Source organism: Staurois parvus, unplaced genomic scaffold, assembly GCF_062004578.1.
Source record: "Staurois parvus isolate SC_StPar_1 unplaced genomic scaffold, SC_StPar_1.0 ptg001043l, whole genome shotgun sequence".
NCBI lineage: Eukaryota > Metazoa > Chordata > Amphibia > Anura > Ranidae > Staurois > Staurois parvus.
The window spans coordinates 730,409-746,007 of NW_028318839.1; positions in this window are offsets into that span (position 1 = coordinate 730,409).

Here is a 15,599-nt window from a genome sequence, read left to right on the forward strand (position 1 = left end):
AGTCCGCCCTGAAGACCGGAACGGCGCGGGGAGCACGGCGAGAGGAACGCGCGGAGAAAGGTAAGTGAATTGACACAGGAGGGACTTGACTTACTACTTGCTACTTACTTACTACTACTATATGGGGGATGAATTACTATATGGGGGATGAATTACTATATGGGGGATGAATTACTATGGGGGATGCATTACTATATGGGGGATGAATTACTATGGGGGATGAATTACTATATGGGGGATGAATTACTATATGGGGGATGAATTACTATATGGGGGATGAATTACTATGGGGGATGAATTACTATGGGGGATGAATTACTATATGGGGGGTGAATTAATATGGGGGATGAATTACTATAGGGGGGATGAATTACTATATGGGGGATGGATTACTATGGGGGATGAATTACTATATGGGGGATGAATTACTATAAAAACTTATTGAAACTAAAAACAGTGTACCATCCTATGTATTTTCAGTTTTAAAAATGTGGCTCTCAAAATAAATTTCAATCGTGGTTTTGGCGAGATTTGGCTCAGTTGAAAAAAAAGGTTGCCCACCACTGATCTAGGAGAATGCCTTAAAATTTATATTTCCAATTTAACGGTCACATTTGATAAAAACCCTACTATATGTTTCTAATGTGTTACCATTCATACAGCATGCCTAAAAAAAGGTTAAACCTGTTTGCGCTGACAATACACATATATTATTTTATGTATACTATTATGTATTCTATACATTATTTAATAAGGCCAAACAAATTTTAAATAATTTACCCTTTTTTTCTTTTTTGGCAGTGGAGCTGTAGTTAGCCACTTTTCTATGCCAGGTTACCTCAATATCAATTGCCTTAGGTAATCTGTGGGTGACCATTTTACTCTGGTATTGGGCACTCCCACTACCCCACCCAAACTGTAGACTTCTAAGTGATGCTTTGGATTGGTGTAATTATACATTTCCCTTTTTTGTTCCTTTTGCTACATGTCTGCAATCTGATTGCCTTAAGATATTTTCTGTATTGATAGTATCACAGATATTGTTCCTAATCTTTAATCCCTATCCTTTACATATACTTCCTCCTTTTTTTTTACTCTCTCCTCTTCCCTTAAGGATGAAAATACCAATCTCTAGACCCTGTGACCAATAACAGGTCTATTATATATGTATCCTATTATCAGTAGATTTAACTGTTGTTATTTGCTTACTGCCACAATGGTTTACTCCTTGTTGGGGAAAAAGTTTTTCTCTTTCGTCCGCATCCAGAGAGATTAGCTACAGTGCCATAGGCTGTAAACATTTTGACAATGTTGCGCACAGTGGACACAGGACATTAAGATCTGTTAATTGATACTGGTGCCAATAATATTGCCCAGTCCGTTTTGGGGGTTTTGCATGCAATGTGTCAGACTTGGCTTTTTGTTCCATACCAATAGAAACAAATACACATGAGAATGCCTAAGCATTTGTAATTGGGAGAAATGGTGCATTGCCTGAGATAAATACAGGGGTGCCAATATTTTTGCCCATGAATATATACACTATATTGCCAAAACTATTGGGCCAGCCCTCAAAATCATTGGATTCAGGTGTTTCAATCACCTCCAAGGCCACAGGTGTATAAAATCAAGCCCCTAGGCATGCAGACTGCTTCTACAAACATTTGTGAAAGAATGGGTCGCTCTCAGGAGCTCAGTGAATTCAAGCGTGGTCATATGATAGGTTGACACCTGTGCTATAAGTCCATCCTTGACATTTCCTTGCTACTAATGCAGGCCATAGATGGGGAGAAAACCAGACGATTTTTCTTTAAAAAAAACAAAAAATCGGTCGTTCAAGTGGCCGACGTTACCAGGAATGGTAAAAAAATCAGCCGATTTTCATCCTGTCTACAGCAAAAAGTGTCTCTGCAGAGAGCTCCACTATTTCTTTGACATTTACAGTGGCTGCAACAATGTATCTATTTGTATCCATTTCGGATACAGATGTTTTTATTCGGAAACAAATAGATACATTGTTTCAACCGCTATAAATGTCAAAGCACTGTCAAAGAAATAGCGGAGCTCTCTGCAGGGACACTTTTTGCAGGACTGGAATTCTTCTTCTTCATCCTCTTCTTCTTCTTCCTCTTCTTCATCCTCTTCTTCTTCTTCATCTTCTTCATCCTCTACTTCTTCTTCTTCCTCTTCTGCTTCCTCCTCTTCTTCTTCTTCCTCTTCTTCTTAATCTTCTTCTTCTTCTTCCTCTTCTTCTTCATCCTCTTCTTCTTCTTCCTCTTCTTCTTCTTCATCTTCTTCTTCATTCTCTTCTTCATCCTCTTCTTTCTCTTCTCCTTCCTCTTCTTCTTCTTCATCCTCTTATTCATCCTCTTCTTCTACTTCATCCTCTTCTTCTTCTTCTTCTTCTTCTTCTTCATCCTCTTCTTCCTCTTCTTCTTCCTCTTCTTCTACTTCTTCATCCCCTCTTCTTCCTCATCCTCTTCTTCTTCATCATCCTCTTCTTCTTCATCATCTTCTTCTTTTTTTTTTCTGCTTCTTCATCCTCTTCTTCCTCTTCTTCTTCATCCTCTTCTTCTTCATCATCCTCTTCTTCTTCTTCATCCTCTTCTTCATCCTCTTCTTCTTCTTCATCCCTTTCTTCTTCATCATCCTCTTCTTCATCCTCTTCTTCCTCTTCTTCATCCTCTTCTTCTTCATCCTCTTCTTCTTCTTTTTGTCTTCCTCTTGCAGGTCACAGCTCATGCGCAGATTTTTTATCGGTAAAAAGATCGGCCGATTTGCCCATAATTGCCATGAAAATGGGCCGATCGCCAAAATCGGCCGATCTTTTTCCAACTTTACCGATAAAAAAAAATCTGCCAAAATACCGAAAAATGGCCGAACAATTAACCCACTAACGATCCGAAAATCGGCCAATTTGATTTTCGGTCGAAAAATCGGCCGATTTTCGACCCATCTATGGCCTGCATAAATATTCCTCGGTCAACTGTTAGTGGTATTAGAACAAATTACAGAAAGGGGTCAGCTCACACTGAAGTGCACAGTGTGCAGAAGTTGCCAACTTTCTGCAGAGTCAATAGCTAAAGACCTCTAAATTTTGCATGGCCTTCAGATGAGCACAGCAACAGTACGTAGAGAGCTTCATGGAATGGGTTTCCATGACCGAGCAGCTGCATCCAAGCCTTACATCACCGAGTGCAATGCAAAGCATCGCATGCAGTGGTGTAAAGTATGCTACCACTGGACTCCAGAGGAGTGGAGATGTGTGATGAATCACTCTGATGGGCGTGTCTGGGTTTGGTGGTTGCCAGGAGTACAGTACTTGCATGACTGCATTGTGACAAGTGTAAAGTTTGGTGGAGGGGGGGATTGTAGTGTGGGGTTGTGTTTCAGGGGTTGGGCTTGGCCCCTTAGTCCCAATGAAGGGAACTCTTAAGGCATCAGCATACAAAGACATTTTGGACAATTTCATACTACCAGCTTTGTGTGAAGAGTTTGGGGATGGCCCTTCCTGTTCCAATATGACTGCGCACCAGTGCACAAAGCAAGGTCCATAAATACATGGATGAGCGAGTTTGGAGGAACTTTACTGGCCTACATGTCTTTACACCAGAACCTGACCTCAACCCGATAGAGCATCTTTGGGATGAATTAAAGCAGAGACCTTGAGCCAGGCCTTCACGTCCGACATCAGTGCCTGACCTCACAAATGCTCTTCTGGAAGAATGGTCAAACTTTCCCATAGACACCCTCCTAAACCTTGTGGACAGCCTTCCCAGAAGAGTTGAACCTGTTATAGCTGCAAGTGGTGGGTTAACTCAATATTCAACCCTACGGACTAAGACTGGGATGCCATTAAAGTTCCTGTGTGTGTAAAGGCAGGAGTCCCAATATTTTTGGCAATATAGTGTATATATATCTACCTATGGTGTCCCTGTCACCCCCTCAAAAGCTAACTCAACTGTTCATACTCCATGTTCTCCCCTCAGAAGTTAATTCAGTATGGCAGCAGAATAACGCAATGTGTACAGTCCCAACATATGTATTGGAGACGTCCAAAACGTCATAGATATTGGCCTGATGTGTTAACCACAATAAATAATGTTTTTCATATTTCCTTTTTAATGGAACCCAAGCTGTGCTTGCTTGATTTTATGGAAGAGGAAATAATGCCCCCAGCCATTCAGATATCTGTTCATTGGGTTCTGTTTTTGGCCCCTACATTTATTGCACAGTGGTGGACTGCTGCCACTCCGCCATGCCACACTGCATAGATCAACATGGTTAAAGATATTTTGACATTAGGAAGTTGGGGGAAAGAGTGTGCAAGTGTCTTAGGGTGGTGTGAGTCTGCAACGCCCTCACCGTGAAGAGTCTGGTAGATATTGGCATGAGGCAACTAATAATACTGTGGCTGTGTAAGTAGATGGTCCATGTGTTGGAGAGTCAGTGACTGTGTGCAGCTTTTGGTCTGTCAGTGAGCTCTCTCCTGACCCAAATTGATTCCAGGACTCAAGCTTTCACCAGAAGGACAAGCATGCATAATCCGATAAGAAGTTGCTTGTCCCTCTGATGACATAGGGTCAGGATAGGTGGATCCATGGATGGACATAGGGAATCAATTAGCCATTACACTGCAGACTGCAGCCACCACATGTGAACCCACCATTACAAGGAGACCCTTAAAGTCTTGCTACATTGTATCATAGTGATGTATGGAGGAATCTTATTTACAGCCTTGAGCTCTGAGCATGCAGCCTTGTTTCCCTGTGGTGCCGTTCCTTCCCCGCTATGATGTGACGTCCGCCCGACGAGTTCATTCCTCCTGGTTTTAGGAACTTCCAGGTCCAGATGCAGCAGCTTGAGGCTCTTTTTCCATCAACAGTGATCACATCTCAGGATCAGGGGATGTTTAGGCTGTGGAATCTGGCGGTGCAACTTCATTTGTGCTTAAAGGCATTTTTATATTTGTTATCTCGTGAGTGTTTTTAGCTGGAGTTTATTAAAACCATCTTGCATACTGCACTTAGAAGGTGCTTTTTTCCCTCCCCTCCCTTCTTTTTTCATTCTTAGAGTTGGCTCATTCTGGGAAGGCTGCCACTTTGTGCCATATACATCTAGATACATGGACTATTATAAGTTTATTTTGGACTTGTTTTAGGCGTCTTGGAGGCCATGGTCAATTGGTTGATTACATGTTCTTTTGTGCACTGACCTACTTGTATATAGTATTCAAGTCAACCCCATTGTGTCAATGATGTCACCGGAATCCATTGTGATGTCATTCACCAAATAAGGTCATGTACATATCCATTTGGTCAGTGACATTATCTAGGATCCCATTCTTCTTTGTTAAGATTCAGCTGTGGGGCTAGGATATGTCATTTGCAGCAAGGCTTTTGTGGTGGGTTGACGGGCATCATTTATCATGATTATTATTATTATTATACAGGATTTATATAGTGCCAAAAGTTTGTTCAGCTCTTTACATTATGGTTGATGTGACTCTCCATCCCTTGGAGTTCTGATGTGGTGTGGTGTGTTTATTTACATTGTAATTTTCCTCTTATTTATGTAGGGGATGAATATCTGGGTTCCCCTTATTTTAACCACCCCCCGCCCGCCATATAATAATATGACGGGCGCAAGGTTGTTCTCTCGTTCTGGGAGGACATCATATGACGTCCTCCCATTCTCACCACACATGCGCGGCTCAGGGAGCACGCAGCGCGGTGATCGGCGGTGTGCTGTGTCGCTCGGACACAGCGGATCACCGATCACGGAAAGAGCCAAAGATATCGGCTTGGTCATGTGGTCAGCTGTGTCCAATCACAGCTGATCACATGTAAATAGGGAAATGCCAGTTATCGGCATTTCTCTCCTCTCAGAGGAGAGGAGAGCAGGTAATCGGGTTTCCACGGAGGGGACATGTACACTGATCATCAGAGCACTGATGATCAGTGTGCCCTGATGATCAGTGTAGCCCCAGCAGTGCCACCTGTCAGTGTCCATCAGTGCCTTGTGTCAGTGCTCATCAGTGCCACATCAATGCCACATATCAGTGCCCATCTGAGCTGCCTTTCAGTGTCACCCATCAGTGCAAGTCAGTTCCACCTATCAATGCCAATCAGTGCCACCTATCAGTGCTGCCAATCAGTGCCACATATCAGTGCCAGTCAGTGCTGCCTATCAGTGCGCATCAGTGCCGCCTATCAGTGCGCATCAGTGCTGCCTCTCAGAACCAGTCAGTGCCGCCTAACAGTGCCAGTCAGTGTCGCCTAACAGTGCCAGACAGTGCCGTCTATCAGTGCCAGTCAGTGCTACCTATCAGTGATGCCTATCAGTGCCATATATCAGTGCCATGTATCAGTGCTGCCTATCATTGCCCATCAGTGATGCCTGTAAATGCCCATCAGTGCCACCTGCCAGTGCCTCTTCATCAATGCCCATCAGTGCCACCTATCAGTGTCCATCAGTGCAGCCTATAAGTGCCCATCACTGCAGCCTCATTAGCGCATATCAGTGAAGGAGAAATATCACTTATTTACAAAATTTTATAGTAAAAACTAAGAAAAAATGTGTTTTCTTTTCAAAATTTTCAGTGGTTTGGTTTGTTTAAGAAAAAAGTAAAAACCCAGAGTTGATTAACCATTTCAATACCGTGCAATTTTACCCCTTCCTGCCCAGGCCATTTTTCAGGTTTCAGCGCTCTCACACTTTGAATGACAATTGCGCGGTCATACAACACTGTACCCAAACTAAAATTTTATCATTTTCTTCACACAACTAGAGCTTTCTTTTGGTGGTATTTAATCACCGCTAGGGTTTTTATTTTTTGCTAAATTAACAAAAAAAGACCAAAAATTAAAAAAAAAAACACATTTTTCTTTGTTTCTGTTATAAAAGTTTACAAATAAATAATTGTTCTTCATAAATTTAGGCCGAGATGTATTCTGCTACATGTCTTTGGTGAAAATAACCCAAATTAGGATGTATTTTTTAGTTTGTAGGAAAGTTATAGAGTTCACAAACTATGGTAAAGATCTGAATATTGATCAATCCTGAAGTACTGACAGCCAATCTAATTTCTTGAGGTCCAAAAATGTCAGAATAGACAGATATTCCACAAATGACCCCTTTTTGCAGAGTAGACAGTCCGACGTACTTCATAAAAGGCATGGCGAGTTTTTTGAAGTTGTATTTTTATGTCATAATTTTTTGGAAAATGAAAAAATTAAAAAAATTATTTTCACTATTTTTTTTTTACATACTGTCACCAGTGCAGTACAGCATCATCATATAACTGGCATGGCAGTGATCAGGGACACTGACTGGTGACAGTATGAAAAAAAAAAAATATATATATATATATATTTTTTTTTTTTTAATTATATTTAATTTTTTATTACATTTTTTTTTATTTTTTTAAGATTTTTTTTTCATATTTTACTATGACCAAAGTAGTACAATGTTACCATAGTAACACTGTACTACTTTGGGGAAGTGATCAGTATTTTTTTTTTTTTTTTTTTTTACACAATTTGCTTATAGCAAAGAATTACTTTGCTATAAGCAAGCATTTACCAGAATGAAATCGATTCATTCAGTTTTTTTTCTTTTTTTTTTTTTTTTTGTGCTTAGCTGTGATTTGGTCACAGCTAATCACATGACATGTGCATGTGATTAGCTGTGACCATTCACAGCTAGGCACTAGTATACAATGGATGGCATCATGAATGAAGCCATCCATTGTATACAACTGTCATGTGACCTGCTGTGATTGGTCACAGCAGGTCACATGGTACCAACAACGGGAGCCGGTACTCGGATCTGTCATCGGCCGTGTCCGAGGTGCACGGCCCGTGACAGATCCCGCTGCTGCGCCGCTCTGCATTACCGCAAACGGCGCATGTGCGGGAGCACGCCAAATGGCGTGCACCCGGAATGAAGAGGCACATCTGAAGCCGCCAAACGGCCATTGGCCGGGCGGCTAATGGTTAAATACCACCAAAATAAAGCTCTATCTGTCACAAAAAAATGCTAAAAATTTCATATGGATACAGTGTTGCATTTCCACGCAATTATCATTCAAAGTGCGACAGCACTGAAAGCTGGACATTGGCCTTGGCAGGAAGGGGGTATAAGTGCCTGGTAGGCTAGCGGTTAAAGAAAGTTTAAGATTCATATAAGTTTCCCCCATGGATCCCCACATCCACCAGGCTGCAGCTGTGAGGAAGAGGCCACATCAACAAGGAAGCAATGTTTTCCCAGGGGAGGCCTCTCTGGCAAGGTACTCTCTTTATGTTGGGGGCACATGACCTGATATGGTTCAGGAGGGGGGTTTACCCCTCCCCCTTTTAAGATCAGGCAGTCTGCACACTCTGGTAGAGGTCTGGTAGGAATTGTAGGGGGCCCACACTACCTTTTTTGTGTGGGGTTCCCCCTTAAAATCCATACCAGACCCCTATTTAGGATAAGGGTATTTTTTTCGTTTTTCTTTTATCCAAAAGTATTAATAGTTGTTGTACCCTAACAAGTGTAACACCCTGCTATACATGTCTAATGCAGGATGTAGAAGCCAATACAAGATGGCAGTGCCCTGCAGAACAGTAGCAGTCACATGTTGAAGAATAGCCATGTGGAACTTGTATGCTGAATTGCAGGACTTTACTGAAGAACAGTGCACCTAGGAACTACATTTCCCAGAGGAGCTTACGTGTGGGCGGGGGCATATATATCTCAAAATTCGGGAGACTGGCCAGGATGAAAGAGGGGAGAGATCAAGGGAGGAGGAAGTGTGTTGACTGATGGAGTGTTGTACCAGGCCGCGGACCCAGAGTCAGAGAGAAAGGAGGAGCAGAAAAAGTCTGCTGATTGTCAGTCTTACCACGCTGCCCAGTGAGCCAGGCAGGAAACCAACCTGTTGCCTAGTTCTCCCAGCTGCCACCGTTAGAACGTATTTGTGTTACAGTCTCATCATCCAAGCTGACTGCAGGACACAAAGCTGCAGACCAGAGTACAGCAGTGCCAAACTGAAACAGCAATTTACTCTTTTATTACTGTTGCCTATGGCCCTTGTCAGAGAGAGAGAGCTGTTCTTGCCTACAGACACATGCCAACTATTACACTTTACCACTTCAAATCTGTCCTTGCTTACTGATTTACAGGGGACTTTACATCAAGTTCACCACCATTAGTAGGAGAGGTACTTACTAATGATCATCTTCACGCCAATTGGGCCCCAACTAGCGTGCAGAAGACTCCATATTGTTCTTAAAGGGACAATGATTGTCTATAGATGAGAGGTCTCTCCATTTTCAAATCTAATCCTTGCCATCAAGTTCTGAGGACCTGTAGTGAGCTTATCTATTTATTGATAGTTGTTCTTGCTCGCTGGTGATTCAACAGCCACCTCAGATTGGAGGCAGTGGATTATTTCTGAAAGCAAGCCTGCTAACAGTTACTGGTATTTTACTGTGGATGCTGTTACTTTACTTAAAGCTGACAAGATGGATTATATTGTTGCATGGGCTAATGCTATTTTGTGTTATTTTTTTTTATTGAGTTAAATTCAAGCTCAGTATAAACTCCATATTGATTTACAGTAACTTGTCTGTGAGTCCCTTTTACAGTGGTGACTTATTCAAGTCACAAGAGTGCAGTGGTGTCAGCAGAGGTTGGGCTTTCAGAGAGAGGTCCAGAATGACAGGGAACCCAAAAATTACTAAGCAACCCTTAACCTCCATGGCGGTATTCCCGAGTGTAGCTCGGGGTAAACTTTCAGTACCAAAAGCGGTAACCCCGAGCTACACTTGGGAATACCCTGCACCGTTGCTCCGGGATCCCTGTATCACTTACCTTGTCTTGCGCTCCCACGACTTCCCTCCTGCAGCGCCCCCTGGCCAACTCCTCCGGCCAATGCTGGCCATCTTCCGGGTTCCGTTCCCTGTGAACGTCGGGGATGTACGGAACGCATGGGGAATGGAACTGGCGGGAAATTTAAAAATGTTAAAAAGTGACATTCACTCAATACACTAAAATCACATAGTAAAACATTACTGTATCAAACAATTTCACATATATTTTGTCCCGAGTGCTTTGTCCTGTGCCCAGCCTACATTTTTACTGTTCTTTCTGCCTGTAAACTGAGAAACGTCCATGGCGTCCAAAAAGCGTCCCTTTAGGTCAAAAGCAGCTTTAGACCGGCTAAAGAACAGCGATAGTAAATCAGAATCACTTGCAGAATTGAGTGATAATGATTCATGGGGGAAATTCGTCATCAGATACTGAAAACGATTCTGCGACTGAGCTCAGTGATGTGCAAACTTGGCGCTATATTTCACATTTCAGTGTTTTTGGTTTGATTAACTTATTGAATTAAATGTATTATTATTATATGATTATTTTTTATGATTATTTATTATATTATACTTTATGATTACGTGTTTAAAATTTTATCATACCCGGGATGTTTACTAGACCCCTTGTTTGGACAGATTTCAGTGAGTTATTCCTAAGAATTACAGGCCTACAATAAAAAAACAACATTTTTCCATGCAAAAAAATGTACCGCTTTGAGCACAGAAATACTGACATATTCAGACTGCCAGGGAGGTTAAGGGGTAGTGCTACACAAATAATGACTGTGAGGCTTCTGGCATCCTAGCTGCCAATGATGTCGCACAGTGTCCTTGGTTGCTAGGATGCAGGTGGCCCCTTGTGTCCTATCAACCAAAGATGCTTACTGCCCTCACAGCAGGAAGTTGTCATTTAGTGGCGGTAGCAATACCACATGAATGGCTTCCGACTGCAAACAAAAGTTTGCTTCAGCTGAGCAGGTAAACACAACTTTAGGTTTTCCTATTCATGAACTGCAAGCATCCAGAGTTCATGGCAAACCCTTTGTTATTACAAACTCATCCCTAGTACTTAGCAGATCCCTTTGAGCACCTGGCTGCAAAATCACTGCAGTTCCCCATGTGTCTACGAATTGTTGTTCACTCCTCTGCTTCCTGATGTAATGGAAACCTCTGAAACTGTATAGAAAGGAGGTTGTGTACTCCACAGTCGCCATTTGTTCAAAGATAAAGATTTAAATTGGCTCCTCATGCATTATTTTTTATTAGCATGCAATAAAAAAATAAAAGCATAAAAAGATTCTTAGGCATGCTCTTTAACCTGCCTGATACATTGTCATAGTTAATTTGTTGCTGTCAGGAATTCCACAGCCGCTTAATGAAAAATAAAGGAGATTAGGGGTGATTTTTGGTTTACTATACCTTTGTATAAATAATTGTCTTTTTCAGCCAAAGACCAGTTTTTCTCCGGCACATGCTGGCGTTCATGTTTGCCATAGAGGAAATAAACCGCAGAACAGACATCTTGCCAAACATAACTCTGGGTTACACCATCTACGATTCCTGCACTTCACAGCTGAAAGCCTTGCAGAGTACTCTCAGTATTATTTCAGGGACAGAGAAGATAGTGCCAAATTACAGCTGTTATAAACAAGGCAAAGTGGTTGGAATTATTGGGCACAGGCTATCCTCCTCATCGACTTCCATGGCCAGTGTGACTGGAATCTACAGGTACCCACAGGTGAGCAACAATTCTACATATTGAGATTGGCATACTCCCAATAATGTTTAGATGTTTCTAAAGTATTTGATAAAAGGCCACACAGCACAAACAATGTTCTAAGCCAGAGGTCTCTAAACTTTCTAAACAAAGGGCCAGTTTTCTGGCCTTTAGACTTAAGAGGGGCCAGACTGTGGCCAGAGGGAGTAGAAAATGTGTTGGCATCAGTGGGAGTGAACAATGCCCTATATTTGATATTTTATATAGTGTCCCATTGTTGATGTCAGTGGGAGGAATAGTGCCACATCATTGGTGTTAGTGGGCAGAATATTGTCCCATCATTGGTGTCAGTGGGATGCGTATTGCCCTACTGTTGGTATCAGCGGAAGCAATAATGCCCCATCATTGGTGTCAGTGGGTGGAATTGTACCCCATCATTGGTGTCAGTGAGAGGAATTATGTTCTATTTTTTATGTCGGTGATAGGAATAGTACTCTGAGGACCGGATAAAGGCAATCAAAGGGCCACATCTGGCCCCAGACCGCAGTTTGGAGACCACTGTTCTAAGCAATTGTCAGCATGGATTCATTAAAGACCAAAAGTATCATGCAAATCTGTTTGTCTTTTTATGAGGAAGTAAGCAAAAAGAAAAAAGTTATTAAATGACCAGCATGGGGTAAACACCAGAGCCAGTACCAGACCTTTATCCTTGAGGAGTGTCAGGTATGGATTTCAAGGGGGAACCCCCACAAAAAAAGTGCAGTTTCCCCCAAAATCCATACCAGACCTTCATCCAGGTATGCTGCCCAACATGCCAGAACGTTAGGAGCAGCAAGTGTGCATGCCCACTCCTCCTAAACCATACTAGGCCACATGCCCTCAAACTTGAAAGGGTACCTTTCTGGTGGAAACCCGCAACTGATCTAGTGGAGGTCTGTGGGCAGGGACTTATCAGAATCTAGAAGCTACTTTAAAATGAGAAGGCCCACTCCTCACGTGAATGAGTAAGAGGTACAGTACATAATACCCTTACTGTTTAACCTCTTCTTCACTGTGCTATAGACCAATGATGCTCTTCTGCATTGTTCAGTCTCATGTCTCTCATTTTTCTCTTGGCAATGCCCCATAGATTCTCTATGGGGTTCAGGTAAGGCAAGTTTGCTGGCCAATCAAGCACAGTAATTCCAAGGTCATTGAATCAGGTTTTGGTGCTTTTGGCAGTGTGGGCAGGTGCCAAGTCCCACTGGAAAATTAAGTCAGCATTCTCATAAAGCTCATGTCAGGGCAGGAGCTGTGGAACGGACAGGCAGGCCTAATGGCAGGGTCACCCACCGACTGACGACAACCACCACCCACAGACCAGAGTCCCTCAGGGCGCGGAGTCTAAGCCTCAGGGTGCCCTTCACCAGGGCCCCTGATGGTGGAGATGGACTTGACGCAGCCAGGGACCAGGTCGCGGCCCCCAAGTCACCCCAGCTGTGGTAATGGCCGCCACCAATGGCGTATAGCTGGTAGGAACCAGATAAGACAATAGCGTAGTCGGGCAGGCCGGGTCGATAACAGCGGGACAGACAGTACAGAACGGTAGACAAGAATATACAGGTCACAAGCCGGGTTCAGCAACGGGAGGTCAGATAAAGGGATAACGCTGAGAATAGTCTAGTCAAAGCCGAGTCAGTTTCCAGGAGAGCCACGAGAGTAGAAACAGAGCTTGCTGCAACACGAACATACTAGACACGAATGCAAAGAGCAAGTGCAGACAACAGGCTTAAATGTGATCAACCACACCCCTCTGGGGGATGGACCGCAGAGGCCTGAAAGCATAAAAGTCTCCCACCATGCTCTGCAGAAACCTAAGATGGATGCCAGCACATGGAGCAGCATAACCTCTGGGAAAAGGTAGGACCTTGACAGTACCTCCTCCTCAAGGGCCCCTCCCCCTCCGCGGCTCAACAAAAGGCTTCTGAGGAAAGCGGGCATGAAAAGAGTGGAGGAGGGCAGGAGCATGAACATCCGCGGAAGGAACGTTCCTCGGGACCATAACTGCGCCAATGAACCAGGAACTGCACCCGACCGCGCATCAATCGAGAGTCCAGGATCCGGCTCACCTTATACTCCTCATGACCGTCAACCCAGATGGGACAGGGCCGAGGCAGAGAGGTAGTGAAGCGATTGCAGACCAGAGGCTTCAACAGGGATACAGGGAAGACATTGGAGATCCGCATCCCAGGAGAAAGGGCAAGGGCATAGGCAACTGGATTCACCTTGCGAAGGATGCGAAAAGGGCCAACAAAACGGGGGGCCAGTTTGCGTGCAGGCACCCGAAGATTGAGGTTGCGAGTAGACAACCACACCCGATCTCCGACCTGGTATGAAGGAGCAGGCAGCCTTCTGCAATCAGCCTGGAACTTCTGGTGCTGTGCTGAGTCCTTCAAGGACTTCTGGATCTGCCCCCATGAAGAACGCAGGGCAGCAAGATGGTTCTCCACAGAGCATGGTGAGAACCTCTCAGGTAATACCACAGGTTGGAATCCATAGTTGGCCATGAAGGGAGACATCCCGGAGGAGGAGTTGACAGCCGAGTTCCTGGCAAGCTCCGCCCATGGCAGGAGATCGGCCCAATCGTCCTGATGGTCCGAGATATAGCAGCGAAGGAATTGTTCCAGGGCCTGGTTGGAACGCTCCGCAGCCCCATTGGACTGCGGGTGGTAGGCCGAAGAGAAGGAGAGCCGGATACCCAACTGGGAGCAGAAGGCACGCCAGAACCTGGACACGAACTGACTCCCACGGTCCGAGACAATCACCCTGGGCAACCCATGCAGGCAAAAAATCTCCCTGGCAAAAACCGTGGCCAGTTCTTGCACAGTTGGTAATTAACTTGAGCGGAACACAATGGCACATTTTGGAAAAACGATCGATGACCATGAGAATGACCGTATGGCCCCGAGACACCGGGAGGTCTACAATAAAATCCATGTTCAGGTGTGACCAGGGACGCTCCCCATTGGAAATGGGTTGCAGAAGGCCCAGTGGAAGATGCCGTGGAGATTTATTCTGGGCACAGACCAAACATGCCGCTACATAAGAGGCGATGTCGGCACGGAGAGTTGGCCACCAGAATAAACGAGAGATGACCCAGGACAACTGGTTCCTCCCTGGATGACCGGCAGTCTTGGAGTTATGGTAGGTATGCAGCAGGCGGGTGCGCAATCCCTCAGGTACGAAACATCTACCATCCGGTCTCTCGGGAGGAGCGTCAGTTTGAGCCGCCAAAATCTGCTCCCCAAGGGGAGAAGTCAAACTGGTGCAAATGGCAGCTAGGATCTGATCCGGAGGTATGACCGAGGTTGGCTCAGAGTGCTCCCTGGACAACTTAGAGTATTGCCGCGACAATGCATCAGCCCTGACATTCTTGGAACCAGGCAAATAGGAGACCACATAGTTGAAACACGACAAGAACAAGGCCCATCTGGCCTGATGGGGCGTCAATCTCTTGGCCTCCGAGAGATATGTCAGGTTCTTGTGATCGGTAAGAATGAGGACCGGAACCGCGGAGCCCTCGAGCAGGTGCCTCCATTCCTTGAGAGCCTGAATGATGGCCAAAAACTCCCTATCTCCAATCTGGTAGTTGCATTCTGCAGAGGAAAGCTTCCTGGAGTAGAACCCACAGGGAAGTAGGGGTCCATCGGGCGACCGACGCTGAGACAGGAGAGAGCCTACTCCCGTCTCAGATGCATCAACCTCGAGGACGAAAGGCAACCCAGGATTGGGATGAGACAGTATTGGAGCCGAAGCAAAGGCGGATTTCAGAGCCTCGAAAGCTACGATGGCCTCGGATGGCCACTCATGAGGATTACTGCCCTTCTTGGTTAGGTCTGAGAGAGGCTTTGCCAGCGTGGAGAAGTTCCTGATGAACTTCCGATAATAGCTGGCGAAACCCAAAAAGCGCTGAATGGGCCGAAGACCATTGGGACGAGGCCATTGCAGAACCGCCGCAACCTTCTAAGGTTCCATTGAGAATC